Below are 21240 nucleotides of genomic sequence, written 5' to 3'. Positions count from 1 at the left end.
TCAGTAATAAGATAGTTCATTTTGCTGATTTCTTATCTGACAACATTCTTGACTTACACAGAGCATTTAATTGTGAATTTCTTTGAAAGAGGAATTCAGATTAATACATTTGACATGTCTTTCGAAAGATTCTACTTTGTGGTTATGGATCTACTTTAGAAAAACAGAGTGTAAATATCTGTGTGTCTTAATTTCAAGATTGTTATTTAAAAGTTCATCTCTTCTGTCCCCAAAATACACAATTTGATTCCTCAAGTTTTCTTTTAATGAAGGCTTTCCAATTAAAAAAGTTCCGTGTTCCCCTTATCAATAACAGTAAGATTTAAACAAGTAATATCTTGGATCAGCCTCTTGTGATGAGTTGAGAAAACAGAGTCAGCTCACAAAATATCTCATTATTTTGAGCCATTTTATTTCCATGTTTTCTAAAAGTTCTATCATTTGCTCACATCAAATAGACTTTAAAAATACAATCAATAAATCAATGTTTCACTCTACCCGTGTTAGATTTATGATATTTATGAATACACTTGACAGAAAAAGATTTGGTCATAAGTCATGAAAGTGGTCACACCGAGATTTGAACTCGGATCCTTGGATTCAAAGTCCAAAGTGCTAACCATTACACCATGGAACCTCCCATGTGACAGGGGAGGAAATTGCTGCAGCAATGTGGACATTTCACATTTTTTATTTTCTACAGTCAAAGACAAACAGAATTATATAACTTTTCTATTCTGTTCAACTTTTGCCTATTGAACTATGTTAGGGAAGGATGTTGCACAAAGGACTCAAGTAACGCTATGACTCTGTTGAACAGTACTTTTTATGTGAGATAAGATTTTGCAATAAAAGATAAGATTCCCCCGTGAATGCAATCTCTTCTGCCAAAATGGAAAGCTCAACCTGGTACAGGTGGGTTGATGGTGTTATGCTTGTCAATCTGGACTCTGAAAACAGGGATCTAAGTACAAAGCTCAGTGGGACTTATCTAAACTTTACGATTTTTTTTCCATTCAGTTCTTAGAAGTATTAATTGGAAAAACATCTCATTTACTTATAAACTTGTACGTATCAACTTATATGTATGTATCTCCCTATATATCGCTATATGTCTATGTATATTTATCGGAAAATATAAATATATACATTATAAAAATACATATAATTAATAGAGGTGAAAATAATGAACAGTTGTTGCCTGTCCGCATTTGAAACATGAGCCTCTTCTCCTTCCTCTTCTATATGTCCTGAAATTGAGATAGTCACTTTTTAATCAATTTTGATCTAACAACATAGTCGATTTGTACAAAGCATATCATACGATCTGTGAATAATTCTAAAAAAGAAAATTAGATCAGTACCTTTGAGGCCTCCAAGCAAAAGCTTATATTTCATGATTGCAGATCGACTGTTGAAAATCAGCATGAGAAATGTTTTATTTCACAATTTCCATACTAATATACAAAAAACATTTGTACTATCTGAATGATACCGTCATTGTGGTTCTCTAGGTTTGAGTTAAGAACACATCTCTTTCAAAATGTGCTATATTCGCCTTATCAATAGTGTGGAAATCTTCAAAAAGGAATGCTGGGAATCAGCCCTCTGAAATGCATTTGAGAAAAACAGGATAGGATTTTGTAATGTCGCACTATTTTGTGTAGGAATGTGATGTTATGTGTATTATAAAGTTCGTATTTCTGTAACTTGTTCAAGCTGTTGGACATTTTGAAAGGAGTCAACATTTGTCTCTTTCAACCTACTGGTGTTGGATTGGAGCTATCAATAACAAAAGATGACAGAAATGTAAAAGGTCGAGATTAGTAAAATAGTACCTCAAAGAATTGGACTGGTACCTTTGCATGCAAAGTCCAAAGTGCCAAGCGTTGCTCTTTGGAGCCACCCATGTGAGAGACAGAGAAATGGATGTAGTAGTTTGGAAATGTAGAATGTTTTAATATTCTTCAGTCAAATATGATCATTATTTTGTAAATTGCATTTCCTGATAAACGTTTGCACATTTAACACTGTTATGGAGAATGCAGCTGAAAAGAATCAAATCACATTATAGCTCTTTACACTATGAGCATTCAACTGAGATATCTTTTCATCAATGTAAGAAAAGCCCCCGCACTGATGCGCTCTCTTTTGTCTCAATGGAAAAATCCCTCATGTATGGCAGGGTTCCATGGTGTAATGGTTAGCACTCTGGACTCTGAATCCAGCGATCCGAGTTCAAATCTCGGTGGGACCTGCTTGAATTATGAGATTTAATATTTCACTAATTTCTTAGAATTTGGACTTGGAAAAACATAACGTCAAAGTTTTATACTGAAACTTATCAACGTATAAGTATGTATCTATGTACACATGGCTATATCCATCTAGATAGTGATAATACAATATAAAGAAATGAATTATTCATAAACATAAGTACTGAAGCTGAAAACTAAAAACTGTTCTTTCCCATCCACAATTTAAGCAAGAGGTTCTTTTCCTTTCTCATCTTTATGATCAGTAATAAGATAGTTCATTTTGCTGATTTCTTATCTGACAACATTCTTGACTTACACAGAGCATTTAATTGTGAATTTCTTTGAAAGAGGAATTCAGATTAATACATTTGACATGTCTTTCGAAAGATTCTACTTTGTGGTTATGGATCTACTTTAGAAAAACAGAGTGTAAATATCTGTGTGTCTTAATTTCAAGATTGTTATTTAAAAGTTCATCTCTTCTGTCCCCAAAATACACAATTTGATTCCTCAAGTTTTCTTTTAATGAAGGCTTTCCAATTAAAAAAGTTCTGTGTTCCCCTTATCAATAACAGTAAGATTTAAACAAGTAATATCTTGGATCAGCCTCTTGTGATGAGTTGAGAAAACAGAGTCAGCTCACAAAATATCTCATTATTTTGAGCCATTTTATTTCCATGTTTTCTAAAAGTTCTATCATTTGCTCACATCAAATAGACTTTAAAAATACAATCAATAAATCAATGTTTCACTCTACCCGTGTTAGATTTATGATATTTATGAATACACTTGACAGAAAAAGATTTGGTCATAAGTCATGAAAGTGGTCACACCGAGATTTGAACTCGGATCCTTGGATTCAAAGTCCAAAGTGCTAACCATTACACCATGGAACCTCCCATGTGACAGGGGAGGAAATTGCTGCAGCAATGTGGACATTTCACATTTTTTATTTTCTACAGTCAAAGACAAACAGAATTATATAACTTTTCTATTCTGTTCAACTTTTGCCTATTGAACTATGTTAGGGAAGGATGTTGCACAAAGGACTCAAGTAACGCTATGACTCTGTTGAACAGTACTTTTTATGTGAGATAAGATTTTGCAATAAAAGATAAGATTCCCCCGTGAATGCAATCTCTTCTGCCAAAATGGAAAGCTCAACCTGGTACAGGTGGGTTGATGGTGTTATGCTTGTCAATCTGGACTCTGAAAACAGGGATCTAAGTACAAAGCTCAGTGGGACTTATCTAAACTTTACGATTTTTTTTCCATTCAGTTCTTAGAAGTATTAATTGGAAAAACATCTCATTTACTTATAAACTTGTACGTATCAACTTATATGTATGTATCTCCCTATATATCGCTATATGTCTATGTATATTTATCGGAAAATATAAATATATACATTATAAAAATACATATAATTAATAGAGGTGAAAATAATGAACAGTTGTTGCCTGTCCGCATTTGAAACATGAGCCTCTTCTCCTTCCTCTTCTATATGTCCTGAAATTGAGATAGTCACTTTTTAATCAATTTTGATCTAACAACATAGTCGATTTGTACAAAGCATATCATACGATCTGTGAATAATTCTAAAAAAGAAAATTAGATCAGTACCTTTGAGGCCTCCAAGCAAAAGCTTATATTTCATGATTGCAGATCGACTGTTGAAAATCAGCATGAGAAATGTTTTATTTCACAATTTCCATACTAATATACAAAAAACATTTGTACTATCTGAATGATACCGTCATTGTGGTTCTCTAGGTTTGATTTAAGAACACATCTCTTTCAAAATGTGCTATATTCGCCTTATCAATAGTGTGGAAATCTTCAAAAAGGAATGCTGGGAATCAGCCCTCTGAAATGCATTTGAGAAAAACAGGATAGGATTTTGTAATGTCGCACTATTTTGTGTAGGAATGTGATGTTATGTGTATTATAAAGTTCGTATTTCTGTAACTTGTTCAAGCTGTTGGACATTTTGAAAGGAGTCAACATTTGTCTCTTTCAACCTACTGGTGTTGGATTGGAGCTATCAATAACAAAAGATGACAGAAATGTAAAAGGTCGAGATTAGTAAAATAGTACCTCAAAGAATTGGACTGGTACCTTTGCATGCAAAGTCCAAAGTGCCAAGCGTTGCTCTTTGGAGCCACCCATGTGAGAGACAGAGAAATGGATGTAGTAGTTTGGAAATGTAGAATGTTTTAATATTCTTCAGTCAAATATGATCATTATTTTGTAAATTGCATTTCCTGATAAACGTTTGCACATTTAACACTGTTATGGAGAATGCAGCTGAAAAGAATCAAATCACATTATAGCTCTTTACACTATGAGCATTCAACTGAGATATCTTTTCATCAATGTAAGAAAAGCCCCCGCACTGATGCGCTCTCTTTTGTCTCAATGGAAAAATCCCTCATGTATGGCAGGGTTCCATGGTGTAATGGTTAGCACTCTGGACTCTGAATCCAGCGATCCGAGTTCAAATCTCGGTGGGACCTGCTTGAATTATGAGATTTAATATTTCACTAATTTCTTAGAATTTGGACTTGGAAAAACATAACGTCAAAGTTTTATACTGAAACTTATCAACGTATAAGTATGTATCTATGTACACATGGCTATATCCATCTAGATAGTGATAATACAATATAAAGAAATGAATTATTCATAAACATAAGTACTGAAGCTGAAAACTAAAAACTGTTCTTTCCCATCCACAATTTAAGCAAGAGGTTCTTTTCCTTTCTCATCTTTATGATCAGTAATAAGATAGTTCATTTTGCTGATTTCTTATCTGACAACATTCTTGACTTACACAGAGCATTTAATTGTGAATTTCTTTGAAAGAGGAATTCAGATTAATACATTTGACATGTCTTTCGAAAGATTCTACTTTGTGGTTATGGATCTACTTTAGAAAAACAGAGTGTAAATATCTGTGTGTCTTAATTTCAAGATTGTTATTTAAAAGTTCATCTCTTCTGTCCCCAAAATACACAATTTGATTCCTCAAGTTTTCTTTTAATGAAGGCTTTCCAATTAAAAAAGTTCCGTGTTCCCCTTATCAATAACAGTAAGATTTAAACAAGTAATATCTTGGATCAGCCTCTTGTGATGAGTTGAGAAAACAGAGTCAGCTCACAAAATATCTCATTATTTTGAGCCATTTTATTTCCATGTTTTCTAAAAGTTCTATCATTTGCTCACATCAAATAGACTTTAAAAATACAATCAATAAATCAATGTTTCACTCTACCCGTGTTAGATTTATGATATTTATGAATACACTTGACAGAAAAAGATTTGGTCATAAGTCATGAAAGTGGTCACACCGAGATTTGAACTTGGATCCTTGGATTCAAAGTCCAAAGTGCTAACCATTACACCATGGAACCTCCCATGTGACAGGGGAGGAAATTGCTGCAGCAATGTGGACATTTCACATTTTTTATTTTCTACAGTCAAAGACAAACAGAATTATATAACTTTTCTATTCTGTTCAACTTTTGCCTATTGAACTATGTTAGGGAAGGATGTTGCACAAAGGACTCAAGTAACGCTATGACTCTGTTGAACAGTACTTTTTATGTGAGATAAGATTTTGCAATAAAAGATAAGATTCCCCCGTGAATGCAATCTCTTCTGCCAAAATGGAAAGCTCAACCTGGTACAGGTGGGTTGATGGTGTTATGCTTGTCAATCTGGACTCTGAAAACAGGGATCTAAGTACAAAGCTCAGTGGGACTTATCTAAACTTTACGATTTTTTTTCCATTCAGTTCTTAGAAGTATTAATTGGAAAAACATCTCATTTACTTATAAACTTGTACGTATCAACTTATATGTATGTATCTCCCTATATATCGCTATATGTCTATGTATATTTATCGGAAAATATAAATATATACATTATAAAAATACATATAATTAATAGAGGTGAAAATAATGAACAGTTGTTGCCTCTCCGCATTTGAAACATGAGCCTCTTCTCCTTCCTCTTCTATATGTCCTGAAATTGAGATAGTCACTTTTTAATCAATTTTGATCTAACAACATAGTTGATTTGTACAAAGCATATCATACGATCTGTGAATAATTCTAAAAAAGAAAATTAGATCAGTACCTTTGAGGCCTCCAAGCAAAAGCTTATATTTCATGATTGCAGATCGACTGTTGAAAATCAGCATGAGAAATGTTTTATTTCACAATTTCCATACTAATATACAAAAAACATTTGTACTATCTGAATGATACCGTCATTGTGGTTCTCTAGGTTTGATTTAAGAACACATCTCTTTCAAAATGTGCTATATTCGCCTTATCAATAGTGTGGAAATCTTCAAAAAGGAATGCTGGGAATCAGCCCTCTGAAATGCATTTGAGAAAAACAGGATAGGATTGTGTAATGTCGCACTATTTTGTGTAGGAATGTGATGTTATGTGTATTATAAAGTTCGTATTTCTGTAACTTGTTCAAGCTGTTGGACATTTTGAAAGGAGTCAACGTTTGTCTCTTTCAACCTACTGGTGTTGGATTGGAGCTATCAATAACAAAAGATGACAGAAATGTAAAAGGTCGAGATTAGTAAAATAGTACCTCAAAGAATTGGACTGGTACCTTTGCATGCAAATTCCAAAGTGCCAAGCGTTGCTCTTTGGAGCCACCCATGTGAGAGACAGAGAAATGGATGTAGTAGTTTGGAAATGTAGAATGTTTTAATATTCTTCAGTCAAATATGATCATTATTTTGTAAATTGCATTTCCTGATAAACGTTTGCACATTTAACACTGTTATGGAGAATGCAGCTGAAAAGAATCAAATCACATTATAGCTCTTTACACTATGAGCATTCAACTGAGATATCTTTTCATCAATGTAAGAAAAGCCCCCGCACTGATGCGCTCTCTTTTGTCTCAATGGAAAAATCCCTCATGTATGGCAGGGTTCCATGGTGTAATGGTTAGCACTCTGGACTCTGAATCCAGTGATCCGAGTTCAAATCTCGGTGGGACCTGCTTGAATTATGAGATTTAATATTTCACTAATTTCTTAGAATTTGGACTTGGAAAAACATAACGTCAAAGTTTTATACTGAAACTTATCAACGTATAAGTATGTATCTATGTACACATGGCTATATCCATCTAGATAGTGATAATACAATATAAAGAAATGAATTATTCATAAACATAAGTACTGAAGCTGAAAACTAAAAACTGTTCTTTCCCATCCACAATTTAAGCAAGAGGTTCTTTTCCTTTCTCATCTTTATGATCAGTAATAAGATAGTTCATTTTGCTGATTTCTTATCTGACAACATTCTTGACTTACACAGAGCATTTAATTGTGAATTTCTTTGAAAGAGGAATTCAGATTAATACATTTGACATGTCTTTCGAAAGATTCTACTTTGTGGTTATGGATCTACTTTAGAAAAACAGAGTGTAAATATCTGTGTGTCTTAATTTCAAGATTGTTATTTAAAAGTTCATCTCTTCTGTCCCCAAAATACACAATTTGATTCCTCAAGTTTTCTTTTAATGAAGGCTTTCCAATTAAAAAAGTTCCGTGTTCCCCTTATCAATAACAGTAAGATTTAAACAAGTAATATCTTGGATCAGCCTCTTGTGATGAGTTGAGAAAACAGAGTCAGCTCACAAAATATCTCATTATTTTGAGCCATTTTATTTCCATGTTTTCTAAAAGTTCTATCATTTGCTCACATCAAATAGACTTTAAAAATACAATCAATAAATCAATGTTTCACTCTACCCGTGTTAGATTTATGATATTTATGAATACACTTGACAGAAAAAGATTTGGTCATAAGTCATGAAAATGGTCACACCGAGATTTGAACTCGGATCCTTGGATTCAAAGTCCAAAGTGCTAACCATTACACCATGGAACCTCCCATGTGACAGGGGAGGAAATTGCTGCAGCAATGTGGACATTTCACATTTTTTATTTTCTACAGTCAAAGACAAACAGAATTATATAACTTTTCTATTCTGTTCAACTTTTGCCTATTGAACTATGTTAGGGAAGGATGTTGCACAAAGGACTCAAGTAACGCTATGACTCTGTTGAACAGTACTTTTTATGTGAGATAAGATTTTGCAATAAAAGATAAGATTCCCCCGTGAATGCAATCTCTTCTGCCAAAATGGAAAGCTCAACCTGGTACAGGTGGGTTGATGGTGTTATGCTTGTCAATCTGGACTCTGAAAACAGGGATCTAAGTACAAAGCTCAGTGGGACTTATCTAAACTTTACGATTTTTTTTCCATTCAGTTCTTAGAAGTATTAATTGGAAAAACATCTCATTTACTTATAAACTTGTACGTATCAACTTATATGTATGTATCTCCCTATATATCGCTATATGTCTATGTATATTTATCGGAAAATATAAATATATACATTATAAAAATACATATAATTAATAGAGGTGAAAATAATGAACAGTTGTTGCCTCTCCGCATTTGAAACATGAGCCTCTTCTCCTTCCTCTTCTATATGTCCTGAAATTGAGATAGTCACTTTTTAATCAATTTTGATCTAACAACATAGTTGATTTGTACAAAGCATATCATACGATCTGTGAATAATTCTAAAAAAGAAAATTAGATCAGTACCTTTGAGGCCTCCAAGCAAAAGCTTATATTTCATGATTGCAGATCGACTGTTGAAAATCAGCATGAGAAATGTTTTATTTCACAATTTCCATACTAATATACAAAAAACATTTGTACTATCTGAATGATACCGTCATTGTGGTTCTCTAGGTTTGATTTAAGAACACATCTCTTTCAAAATGTGCTATATTCGCCTTATCAATAGTGTGGAAATCTTCAAAAAGGAATGCTGGGAATCAGCCCTCTGAAATGCATTTGAGAAAAACAGGATAGGATTGTGTAATGTCGCACTATTTTGTGTAGGAATGTGATGTTATGTGTATTATAAAGTTCGTATTTCTGTAACTTGTTCAAGCTGTTGGACATTTTGAAAGGAGTCAACGTTTGTCTCTTTCAACCTACTGGTGTTGGATTGGAGCTATCAATAACAAAAGATGACAGAAATGTAAAAGGTCGAGATTAGTAAAATAGTACCTCAAAGAATTGGACTGGTACCTTTGCATGCAAATTCCAAAGTGCCAAGCGTTGCTCTTTGGAGCCACCCATGTGAGAGACAGAGAAATGGATGTAGTAGTTTGGAAATGTAGAATGTTTTAATATTCTTCAGTCAAATATGATCATTATTTTGTAAATTGCATTTCCTGATAAACGTTTGCACATTTAACACTGTTATGGAGAATGCAGCTGAAAAGAATCAAATCACATTATAGCTCTTTACACTATGAGCATTCAACTGAGATATCTTTTCATCAATGTAAGAAAAGCCCCCGCACTGATGCGCTCTCTTTTGTCTCAATGGAAAAATCCCTCATGTATGGCAGGGTTCCATGGTGTAATGGTTAGCACTCTGGACTCTGAATCCAGCGATCCGAGTTCAAATCTCGGTGGGACCTGCTTGAATTATGAGATTTAATATTTCACTAATTTCTTAGAATTTGGACTTGGAAAAACATAACGTCAAAGTTTTATACTGAAACTTATCAACGTATAAGTATGTATCTATGTACACATGGCTATATCCATCTAGATAGTGATAATACAATACAAAGAAATGAATTATTCATAAACATAAGTACTGAAGCTGAAAACTAAAAACGGTTCTTTCCCATCCACAATTTAAGCAAGAGGTTCTTTTCCTTTCTCATCTTTATGATCAGTAATAAGATAGTTCATTTTGCTGATTTCTTATCTGACAACATTCTTGACTTACACAGAGCATTTAATTGTGAATTTCTTTGAAAGAGGAATTCAGATTAATACATTTGACATGTCTTTCGAAAGATTCTACTTTGTGGTTATGGATCTACTTTAGAAAAACAGAGTGTAAATATCTGTGTGTCTTAATTTCAAGATTGTTATTTAAAAGTTCATCTCTTCTGTCCCCAAAATACACAATTTGATTCCTCAAGTTTTCTTTTAATGAAGGCTTTCCAATTAAAAAAGTTCCGTGTTCCCCTTATCAATAACAGTAAGATTTAAACAAGTAATATCTTGGATCAGCCTCTTGTGATGAGTTGAGAAAACAGAGTCAGCTCACAAAATATCTCATTATTTTGAGCCATTTTATTTCCATGTTTTCTAAAAGTTCTATCATTTGCTCACATCAAATAGACTTTAAAAATACAATCAATAAATCAATGTTTCACTCTACCCGTGTTAGATTTATGATATTTATGAATACACTTGACAGAAAAAGATTTGGTCATAAGTCATGAAAGTGGTCACACCGAGATTTGAACTTGGATCCTTGGATTCAAAGTCCAAAGTGCTAACCATTACACCATGGAACCTCCCATGTGACAGGGGAGGAAATTGCTGCAGCAATGTGGACATTTCACATTTTTTATTTTCTACAGTCAAAGACAAACAGAATTATATAACTTTTCTATTCTGTTCAACTTTTGCCTATTGAACTATGTTAGGGAAGGATGTTGCACAAAGGACTCAAGTAACGCTATGACTCTGTTGAACAGTACTTTTTATGTGAGATAAGATTTTGCAATAAAAGATAAGATTCCCCCGTGAATGCAATCTCTTCTGCCAAAATGGAAAGCTCAACCTGGTACAGGTGGGTTGATGGTGTTATGCTTGTCAATCTGGACTCTGAAAACAGGGATCTAAGTACAAAGCTCAGTGGGACTTATCTAAACTTTACGATTTTTTTTCCATTCAGTTCTTAGAAGTATTAATTGGAAAAACATCTCATTTACTTATAAACTTGTACGTATCAACTTATATGTATGTATCTCCCTATATATCGCTATATGTCTATGTATATTTATCGGAAAATATAAATATATACATTATAAAAATACATATAATTAATAGAGGTGAAAATAATGAACAGTTGTTGCCTCTCCGCATTTGAAACATGAGCCTCTTCTCCTTCCTCTTCTATATGTCCTGAAATTGAGATAGTCACTTTTTAATCAATTTTGATCTAACAACATAGTTGATTTGTACAAAGCATATCATACGATCTGTGAATAATTCTAAAAAAGAAAATTAGATCAGTACCTTTGAGGCCTCCAAGCAAAAGCTTATATTTCATGATTGCAGATCGACTGTTGAAAATCAGCATGAGAAATGTTTTATTTCACAATTTCCATACTAATATACAAAAAACATTTGTACTATCTGAATGATACCGTCATTGTGGTTCTCTAGGTTTGATTTAAGAACACATCTCTTTCAAAATGTGCTATATTCGCCTTATCAATAGTGTGGAAATCTTCAAAAAGGAATGCTGGGAATCAGCCCTCTGAAATGCATTTGAGAAAAACAGGATAGGATTGTGTAATGTCGCACTATTTTGTGTAGGAATGTGATGTTATGTGTATTATAAAGTTCGTATTTCTGTAACTTGTTCAAGCTGTTGGACATTTTGAAAGGAGTCAACGTTTGTCTCTTTCAACCTACTGGTGTTGGATTGGAGCTATCAATAACAAAAGATGACAGAAATGTAAAAGGTCGAGATTAGTAAAATAGTACCTCAAAGAATTGGACTGGTACCTTTGCATGCAAAGTCCAAAGTGCCAAGCGTTGCTCTTTGGAGCCACCCATGTGAGAGACAGAGAAATGGATGTAGTAGTTTGGAAATGTAGAATGTTTTAATATTCTTCAGTCAAATATGATCATTATTTTGTAAATTGCATTTCCTGATAAACGTTTGCACATTTAACACTGTTATGGAGAATGCAGCTGAAAAGAATCAAATCACATTATAGCTCTTTACACTATGAGCATTCAACTGAGATATCTTTTCATCAATGTAAGAAAAGCCCCCGCACTGATGCGCTCTCTTTTGTCTCAATGGAAAAATCCCTCATGTATGGCAGGGTTCCATGGTGTAATGGTTAGCACTCTGGACTCTGAATCCAGCGATCCGAGTTCAAATCTCGGTGGGACCTGCTTGAATTATGAGATTTAATATTTCACTAATTTCTTAGAATTTGGACTTGGAAAAACATAACGTCAAAGTTTTATACTGAAACTTATCAACGTATAAGTATGTATCTATGTACACATGGCTATATCCATCTAGATAGTGATAATACAATATAAAGAAATGAATTATTCATAAACATAAGTACTGAAGCTGAAAACTAAAAACTGTTCTTTCCCATCCACAATTTAAGCAAGAGGTTCTTTTCCTTTCTCATCTTTATGATCAGTAATAAGATAGTTCATTTTGCTGATTTCTTATCTGACAACATTCTTGACTTACACAGAGCATTTAATTGTGAATTTCTTTGAAAGAGGAATTCAGATTAATACATTTGACATGTCTTTCGAAAGATTCTACTTTGTGGTTATGGATCTACTTTAGAAAAACAGAGTGTAAATATCTGTGTGTCTTAATTTCAAGATTGTTATTTAAAAGTTCATCTCTTCTGTCCCCAAAATACACAATTTGATTCCTCAAGTTTTCTTTTAATGAAGGCTTTCCAATTAAAAAAGTTCTGTGTTCCCCTTATCAATAACAGTAAGATTTAAACAAGTAATATCTTGGATCAGCCTCTTGTGATGAGTTGAGAAAACAGAGTCAGCTCACAAAATATCTCATTATTTTGAGCCATTTTATTTCCATGTTTTCTAAAAGTTCTATCATTTGCTCACATCAAATAGACTTTAAAAATACAATCAATAAATCAATGTTTCACTCTACCCGTGTTAGATTTATGATATTTATGAATACACTTGACAGAAAAAGATTTGGTCATAAGTCATGAAAGTGGTCACACCGAGATTTGAACTCGGATCCTTGGATTCAAAGTCCAAAGTGCTAACCATTACACCATGGAACCTCCCATGTGACAGGGGAGGAAATTGCTGCAGCAATGTGGACATTTCACATTTTTTATTTTCTACAGTCAAAGACAAACAGAATTATATAACTTTTCTATTCTGTTCAACTTTTGCCTATTGAACTATGTTAGGGAAGGATGTTGCACAAAGGACTCAAGTAACGCTATGACTCTGTTGAACAGTACTTTTTATGTGAGATAAGATTTTGCAATAAAAGATAAGATTCCCCCGTGAATGCAATCTCTTCTGCCAAAATGGAAAGCTCAACCTGGTACAGGTGGGTTGATGGTGTTATGCTTGTCAATCTGGACTCTGAAAACAGGGATCTAAGTACAAAGCTCAGTGGGACTTATCTAAACTTTACGATTTTTTTTCCATTCAGTTCTTAGAAGTATTAATTGGAAAAACATCTCATTTACTTATAAACTTGTACGTATCAACTTATATGTATGTATCTCCCTATATATCGCTATATGTCTATGTATATTTATCGGAAAATATAAATATATACATTATAAAAATACATATAATTAATAGAGGTGAAAATAATGAACAGTTGTTGCCTCTCCGCATTTGAAACATGAGCCTCTTCTCCTTCCTCTTCTATATGTCCTGAAATTGAGATAGTCACTTTTTAATCAATTTTGATCTAACAACATAGTTGATTTGTACAAAGCATATCATACGATCTGTGAATAATTCTAAAAAAGAAAATTAGATCAGTACCTTTGAGGCCTCCAAGCAAAAGCTTATATTTCATGATTGCAGATCGACTGTTGAAAATCAGCATGAGAAATGTTTTATTTCACAATTTCCATACTAATATACAAAAAACATTTGTACTATCTGAATGATACCGTCATTGTGGTTCTCTAGGTTTGATTTAAGAACACATCTCTTTCAAAATGTGCTATATTCGCCTTATCAATAGTGTGGAAATCTTCAAAAAGGAATGCTGGGAATCAGCCCTCTGAAATGCATTTGAGAAAAACAGGATAGGATTGTGTAATGTCGCACTATTTTGTGTAGGAATGTGATGTTATGTGTATTATAAAGTTCGTATTTCTGTAACTTGTTCAAGCTGTTGGACATTTTGAAAGGAGTCAACGTTTGTCTCTTTCAACCTACTGGTGTTGGATTGGAGCTATCAATAACAAAAGATGACAGAAATGTAAAAGGTCGAGATTAGTAAAATAGTACCTCAAAGAATTGGACTGGTACCTTTGCATGCAAATTCCAAAGTGCCAAGCGTTGCTCTTTGGAGCCACCCATGTGAGAGACAGAGAAATGGATGTAGTAGTTTGGAAATGTAGAATGTTTTAATATTCTTCAGTCAAATATGATCATTATTTTGTAAATTGCATTTCCTGATAAACGTTTGCACATTTAACACTGTTATGGAGAATGCAGCTGAAAAGAATCAAATCACATTATAGCTCTTTACACTATGAGCATTCAACTGAGATATCTTTTCATCAATGTAAGAAAAGCCCCCGCACTGATGCGCTCTCTTTTGTCTCAATGGAAAAATCCCTCATGTATGGCAGGGTTCCATGGTGTAATGGTTAGCACTCTGGACTCTGAATCCAGCGATCCGAGTTCAAATCTCGGTGGGACCTGCTTGAATTATGAGATTTAATATTTCACTAATTTCTTAGAATTTGGACTTGGAAAAACATAACGTCAAAGTTTTATACTGAAACTTATCAACGTATAAGTATGTATCTATGTACACATGGCTATATCCATCTAGATAGTGATAATACAATATAAAGAAATGAATTATTCATAAACATAAGTACTGAAGCTGAAAACTAAAAACGGTTCTTTCCCATCCACAATTTAAGCAAGAGGTTCTTTTCCTTTCTCATCTTTATGATCAGTAATAAGATAGTTCATTTTGCTGATTTCTTATCTGACAACATTCTTGACTTACACAGAGCATTTAATTGTGAATTTCTTTGAAAGAGGAATTCAGATTAATACATTTGACATGTCTTTCGAAAGATTCTACTTTGTGGTTATGGATCTACTTTAGAAAAACAGAGTGTAAATATCTGTGTGTCTTAATTTCAAGATTGTTATTTAAAAGTTCATCTCTTCTGTCCCCAAAATACACAATTTGATTCCTCAAGTTTTCTTTTAATGAAGGCTTTCCAATTAAAAAAGTTCCGTGTTCCCCTTATCAATAACAGTAAGATTTAAACAAGTAATATCTTGGATCAGCCTCTTGTGATGAGTTGAGAAAACAGAGTCAGCTCACAAAATATCTCATTATTTTGAGCCATTTTATTTCCATGTTTTCTAAAAGTTCTATCATTTGCTCACATCAAATAGACTTTAAAAATACAATCAATAAATCAATGTTTCACTCTACCCGTGTTAGATTTATGATATTTATGAATACACTTGACAGAAAAAGATTTGGTCATAAGTCATGAAAGTGGTCACACCGAGATTTGAACTCGGATCCTTGGATTCAAAGTCCAAAGTGCTAACCATTACACCATGGAACCTCCCATGTGACAGGGGAGGAAATTGCTGCAGCAATGTGGACATTTCACATTTTTTATTTTCTACAGTCAAAGACAAACAGAATTATATAACTTTTCTATTCTGTTCAACTTTTGCCTATTGAACTATGTTAGGGAAGGATGTTGCACAAAGGACTCAAGTAACGCTATGACTCTGTTGAACAGTACTTTTTATGTGAGATAAGATTTTGCAATAAAAGATAAGATTCCCCCGTGAATGCAATCTCTTCTGCCAAAATGGAAAGCTCAACCTGGTACAGGTGGGTTGATGGTGTTATGCTTGTCAATCTGGACTCTGAAAACAGGGATCTAAGTACAAAGCTCAGTGGGACTTATCTAAACTTTACGATTTTTTTTCCATTCAGTTCTTAGAAGTATTAATTGGAAAAACATCTCATTTACTTATAAACTTGTACGTATCAACTTATATGTATGTATCTCCCTATATATCGCTATATGTCTATGTATATTTATCGGAAAATATAAATATATACATTATAAAAATACATATAATTAATAGAGGTGAAAATAATGAACAGTTGTTGCCTCTCCGCATTTGAAACATGAGCCTCTTCTCCTTCCTCTTCTATATGTCCTGAAATTGAGATAGTCACTTTTTAATCAATTTTGATCTAACAACATAGTTGATTTGTACAAAGCATATCATACGATCTGTGAATAATTCTAAAAAAGAAAATTAGATCAGTACCTTTGAGGCCTCCAAGCAAAAGCTTATATTTCATGATTGCAGATCGACTGTTGAAAATCAGCATGAGAAATGTTTTATTTCACAATTTCCATACTAATATACAAAAAACATTTGTACTATCTGAATGATACCGTCATTGTGGTTCTCTAGGTTTGATTTAAGAACACATCTCTTTCAAAATGTGCTATATTCGCCTTATCAATAGTGTGGAAATCTTCAAAAAGGAATGCTGGGAATCAGCCCTCTGAAATGCATTTGAGAAAAACAGGATAGGATTGTGTAATGTCGCACTATTTTGTGTAGGAATGTGATGTTATGTGTATTATAAAGTTCGTATTTCTGTAACTTGTTCAAGCTGTTGGACATTTTGAAAGGAGTCAACGTTTGTCTCTTTCAACCTACTGGTGTTGGATTGGAGCTATCAATAACAAAAGATGACAGAAATGTAAAAGGTCGAGATTAGTAAAATAGTACCTCAAAGAATTGGACTGGTACCTTTGCATGCAAAGTCCAAAGTGCCAAGCGTTGCTCTTTGGAGCCACCCATGTGAGAGACAGAGAAATGGATGTAGTAGTTTGGAAATGTAGAATGTTTTAATATTCTTCAGTCAAATATGATCATTATTTTGTAAATTGCATTTCCTGATAAACGTTTGCACATTTAACACTGTTATGGAGAATGCAGCTGAAAAGAATCAAATCACATTATAGCTCTTTACACTATGAGCATTCAACTGAGATATCTTTTCATCAATGTAAGAAAAGCCCCCGCACTGATGCGCTCTCTTTTGTCTCAATGGAAAAATCCCTCATGTATGGCAGGGTTCCATGGTGTAATGGTTAGCACTCTGGACTCTGAATCCAGCGATCCGAGTTCAAATCTCGGTGGGACCTGCTTGAATTATGAGATTTAATATTTCACTAATTTCTTAGAATTTGGACTTGGAAAAACATAACGTCAAAGTTTTATACTGAAACTTATCAACGTATAAGTATGTATCTATGTACACATGGCTATATCCATCTAGATAGTGATAATACAATATAAAGAAATGAATTATTCATAAACATAAGTACTGAAGCTGAAAACTAAAAACTGTTCTTTCCCATCCACAATTTAAGCAAGAGGTTCTTTTCCTTTCTCATCTTTATGATCAGTAATAAGATAGTTCATTTTGCTGATTTCTTATCTGACAACATTCTTGACTTACACAGAGCATTTAATTGTGAATTTCTTTGAAAGAGGAATTCAGATTAATACATTTGACATGTCTTTCGAAAGATTCTACTTTGAGGTTATGGATCTACTTTAGAAAAACAGAGTGTAAATATCTGTGTGTCTTAATTTCAAGATTGTTATTTAAAAGTTCATCTCTTCTGTCCCCAAAATACACAATTTGATTCCTCAAGTTTTCTTTTAATGAAGGCTTTCCAATTAAAAAAGTTCCGTGTTCCCCTTATCAATAACAGTAAGATTTAAACAAGTAATATCTTGGATCAGCCTCTTGTGATGAGTTGAGAAAACAGAGTCAGCTCACAAAATATCTCATTATTTTGAGCCATTTTATTTCCATGTTTTCTAAAAGTTCTATCATTTGCTCACATCAAATAGACTTTAAAAATACAATCAATAAATCAATGTTTCACTCTACCCGTGTTAGATTTATGATATTTATGAATACACTTGACAGAAAAAGATTTGGTCATAAGTCATGAAAGTGGTCACACCGAGATTTGAGCTCGGATCCTTGGATTCAAAGTCCAAAGTGCTAACCATTACACCATGGAACCTCCCATGTGACAGGGGAGGAAATTGCTGCAGCAATGTGGACATTTCACATTTTTTATTTTCTACAGTCAAAGACAAACAGAATTATATAACTTTTCTATTCTGTTCAACTTTTGCCTATTGAACTATGTTAGGGAAGGATGTTGCACAAAGGACTCAAGTAACGCTATGACTCTGTTGAACAGTACTTTTTATGTGAGATAAGATTTTGCAATAAAAGATAAGATTCCCCCGTGAATGCAATCTCTTCTGCCAAAATGGAAAGCTCAACCTGGTACAGGTGGGTTGATGGTGTTATGCTTGTCAATCTGGACTCTGAAAACAGGGATCTAAGTACAAAGCTCAGTGGGACTTATCTAAACTTTACGATTTTTTTTCCATTCAGTTCTTAGAAGTATTAATTGGAAAAACATCTCATTTACTTATAAACTTGTACGTATCAACTTATATGTATGTATCTCCCTATATATCGCTATATGTCTATGTATATTTATCGGAAAATATAAATATATACATTATAAAAATACATATAATTAATAGAGGTGAAAATAATGAACAGTTGTTGCCTCTCCGCATTTGAAACATGAGCCTCTTCTCCTTCCTCTTCTATATGTCCTGAAATTGAGATAGTCACTTTTTAATCAATTTTGATCTAACAACATAGTTGATTTGTACAAAGCATATCATACGATCTGTGAATAATTCTAAAAAAGAAAATTAGATCAGTACCTTTGAGGCCTCCAAGCAAAAGCTTATATTTCATGATTGCAGATCGACTGTTGAAAATCAGCATGAGAAATGTTTTATTTCACAATTTCCATACTAATATACAAAAAACATTTGTACTATCTGAATGATACCGTCATTGTGGTTCTCTAGGTTTGATTTAAGAACACATCTCTTTCAAAATGTGCTATATTCGCCTTATCAATAGTGTGGAAATCTTCAAAAAGGAATGCTGGGAATCAGCCCTCTGAAATGCATTTGAGAAAAACAGGATAGGATTGTGTAATGTCGCACTATTTTGTGTAGGAATGTGATGTTATGTGTATTATAAAGTTCGTATTTCTGTAACTTGTTCAAGCTGTTGGACATTTTGAAAGGAGTCAACGTTTGTCTCTTTCAACCTACTGGTGTTGGATTGGAGCTATCAATAACAAAAGATGACAGAAATGTAAAAGGTCGAGATTAGTAAAATAGTACCTCAAAGAATTGGACTGGTACCTTTGCATGCAAATTCCAAAGTGCCAAGCGTTGCTCTTTGGAGCCACCCATGTGAGAGACAGAGAAATGGATGTAGTAGTTTGGAAATGTAGAATGTTTTAATATTCTTCAGTCAAATATGATCATTATTTTGTAAATTGCATTTCCTGATAAACGTTTGCACATTTAACACTGTTATGGAGAATGCAGCTGAAAAGAATCAAATCACATTATAGCTCTTTACACTATGAGCATTCAACTGAGATATCTTTTCATCAATGTAAGAAAAGCCCCCGCACTGATGCGCTCTCTTTTGTCTCAATGGAAAAATCCCTCATGTATGGCAGGGTTCCATGGTGTAATGGTTAGCACTCTGGACTCTGAATCCAGCGATCCGAGTTCAAATCTCGGTGGGACCTGCTTGAATTATGAGATTTAATATTTCACTAATTTCTTAGAATTTGGACTTGGAAAAACATAACGTCAAAGTTTTATACTGAAACTTATCAACGTATAAGTATGTATCTATGTACACATGGCTATATCCATCTAGATAGTGATAATACAATATAAAGAAATGAATTATTCATAAACATAAGTACTGAAGCTGAAAACTAAAAACGGTTCTTTCCCATCCACAATTTAAGCAAGAGGTTCTTTTCCTTTCTCATCTTTATGATCAGTAATAAGATAGTTCATTTTGCTGATTTCTTATCTGACAACATTCTTGACTTACACAGAGCATTTAATTGTGAATTTCTTTGAAAGAGGAATTCAGATTAATACATTTGACATGTCTTTCGAAAGATTCTACTTTGTGGTTATGGATCTACTTTAGAAAAACAGAGTGTAAATATCTGTGTGTCTTAATTTCAAGATTGTTATTTAAAAGTTCATCTCTTCTGTCCCCAAAATACACAATTTGATTCCTCAAGTTTTCTTTTAATGAAGGCTTTCCAATTAAAAAAGTTCCGTGTTCCCCTTATCAATAACAGTAAGATTTAAACAAGTAATATCTTGGATCAGCCTCTTGTGATGAGTTGAGAAAACAGAGTCAGCTCACAAAATATCTCATTATTTTGAGCCATTTTATTTCCATGTTTTCTAAAAGTTCTATCATTTGCTCACATCAAATAGACTTTAAAAATACAATCAATAAATCAATGTTTCACTCTACCCGTGTTAGATTTATGATATTTATGAATACACTTGACAGAAAAAGATTTGGTCATAAGTCATGAAAGTGGTCACACCGAGATTTGAACTCGGATCCTTGGATTCAAAGTCCAAAGTGCTAACCATTACACCATGGAACCTCCCATGTGACAGGGGAGGAAATTGCTGCAGCAATGTGGACATTTCACATTTTTTATTTTCTACAGTCAAAGACAAACAGAATTATATAACTTTTCTATTCTGTTCAACTTTTGCCTATTGAACTATGTTAGGGAAGGATGTTGCACAAAGGACTCAAGTAACGCTATGACTCTGTTGAACAGTACTTTTTATGTGAGATAAGATTTTGCAATAAAAGATAAGATTCCCCCGTGAATGCAATCTCTTCTGCCAAAATGGAAAGCTCAACCTGGTACAGGTGGGTTGATGGTGTTATGCTTGTCAATCTGGACTCTGAAAACAGGGATCTAAGTACAAAGCTCAGTGGGACTTATCTAAACTTTACGATTTTTTTTCCATTCAGTTCTTAGAAGTATTAATTGGAAAAACATCTCATTTACTTATAAACTTGTACGTATCAACTTATATGTATGTATCTCCCTATATA

General features: G+C 33.5%; 8 non-coding genes across 8 annotated transcripts; all 8 read left to right on the top strand.

The window, feature by feature from the left end:
• The first annotated feature begins 2185 nt into the window (after positions 1 to 2185).
• TRNAQ-CUG (transfer RNA glutamine (anticodon CUG)) lies at positions 2186 to 2257 on the top strand. The gene has a single exon. It is a non-coding gene; the product is annotated as a tRNA-Gln (tRNA).
• A 2445-nt stretch (positions 2258 to 4702) lies between these two features.
• Positions 4703 to 4774, top strand: TRNAQ-CUG (transfer RNA glutamine (anticodon CUG)). The gene has a single exon. It is a non-coding gene; the product is annotated as a tRNA-Gln (tRNA).
• A 2445-nt stretch (positions 4775 to 7219) lies between these two features.
• TRNAQ-CUG (transfer RNA glutamine (anticodon CUG)) lies at positions 7220 to 7291 on the top strand. Its single transcript has one exon. It is a non-coding gene; the product is annotated as a tRNA-Gln (tRNA).
• A 2445-nt stretch (positions 7292 to 9736) lies between these two features.
• Positions 9737 to 9808, top strand: TRNAQ-CUG (transfer RNA glutamine (anticodon CUG)). Its single transcript has one exon. It is a non-coding gene; the product is annotated as a tRNA-Gln (tRNA).
• Positions 9809 to 12253: 2445 nt separating this feature from the next.
• On the top strand, positions 12254 to 12325 carry TRNAQ-CUG (transfer RNA glutamine (anticodon CUG)). Its single transcript has one exon. It is a non-coding gene; the product is annotated as a tRNA-Gln (tRNA).
• Positions 12326 to 14770: 2445 nt separating this feature from the next.
• TRNAQ-CUG (transfer RNA glutamine (anticodon CUG)) lies at positions 14771 to 14842 on the top strand. The gene has a single exon. It is a non-coding gene; the product is annotated as a tRNA-Gln (tRNA).
• A 2445-nt stretch (positions 14843 to 17287) lies between these two features.
• On the top strand, positions 17288 to 17359 carry TRNAQ-CUG (transfer RNA glutamine (anticodon CUG)). Its single transcript has one exon. It is a non-coding gene; the product is annotated as a tRNA-Gln (tRNA).
• A 2445-nt stretch (positions 17360 to 19804) lies between these two features.
• TRNAQ-CUG (transfer RNA glutamine (anticodon CUG)) lies at positions 19805 to 19876 on the top strand. Its single transcript has one exon. It is a non-coding gene; the product is annotated as a tRNA-Gln (tRNA).
• The last annotated feature ends 1364 nt before the right edge of the window (positions 19877 to 21240 follow it).

Source organism: Lissotriton vulgaris, chromosome 4_1 (assembly GCF_964263255.1).
Source record: "Lissotriton vulgaris chromosome 4_1, aLisVul1.2, whole genome shotgun sequence".
In the NCBI taxonomy this organism is placed as follows: domain Eukaryota; kingdom Metazoa; phylum Chordata; class Amphibia; order Caudata; family Salamandridae; genus Lissotriton; species Lissotriton vulgaris.
Note: the sequence above shows the minus strand (reverse complement) of the source record. Positions and strands in the feature narration are given on the sequence as shown.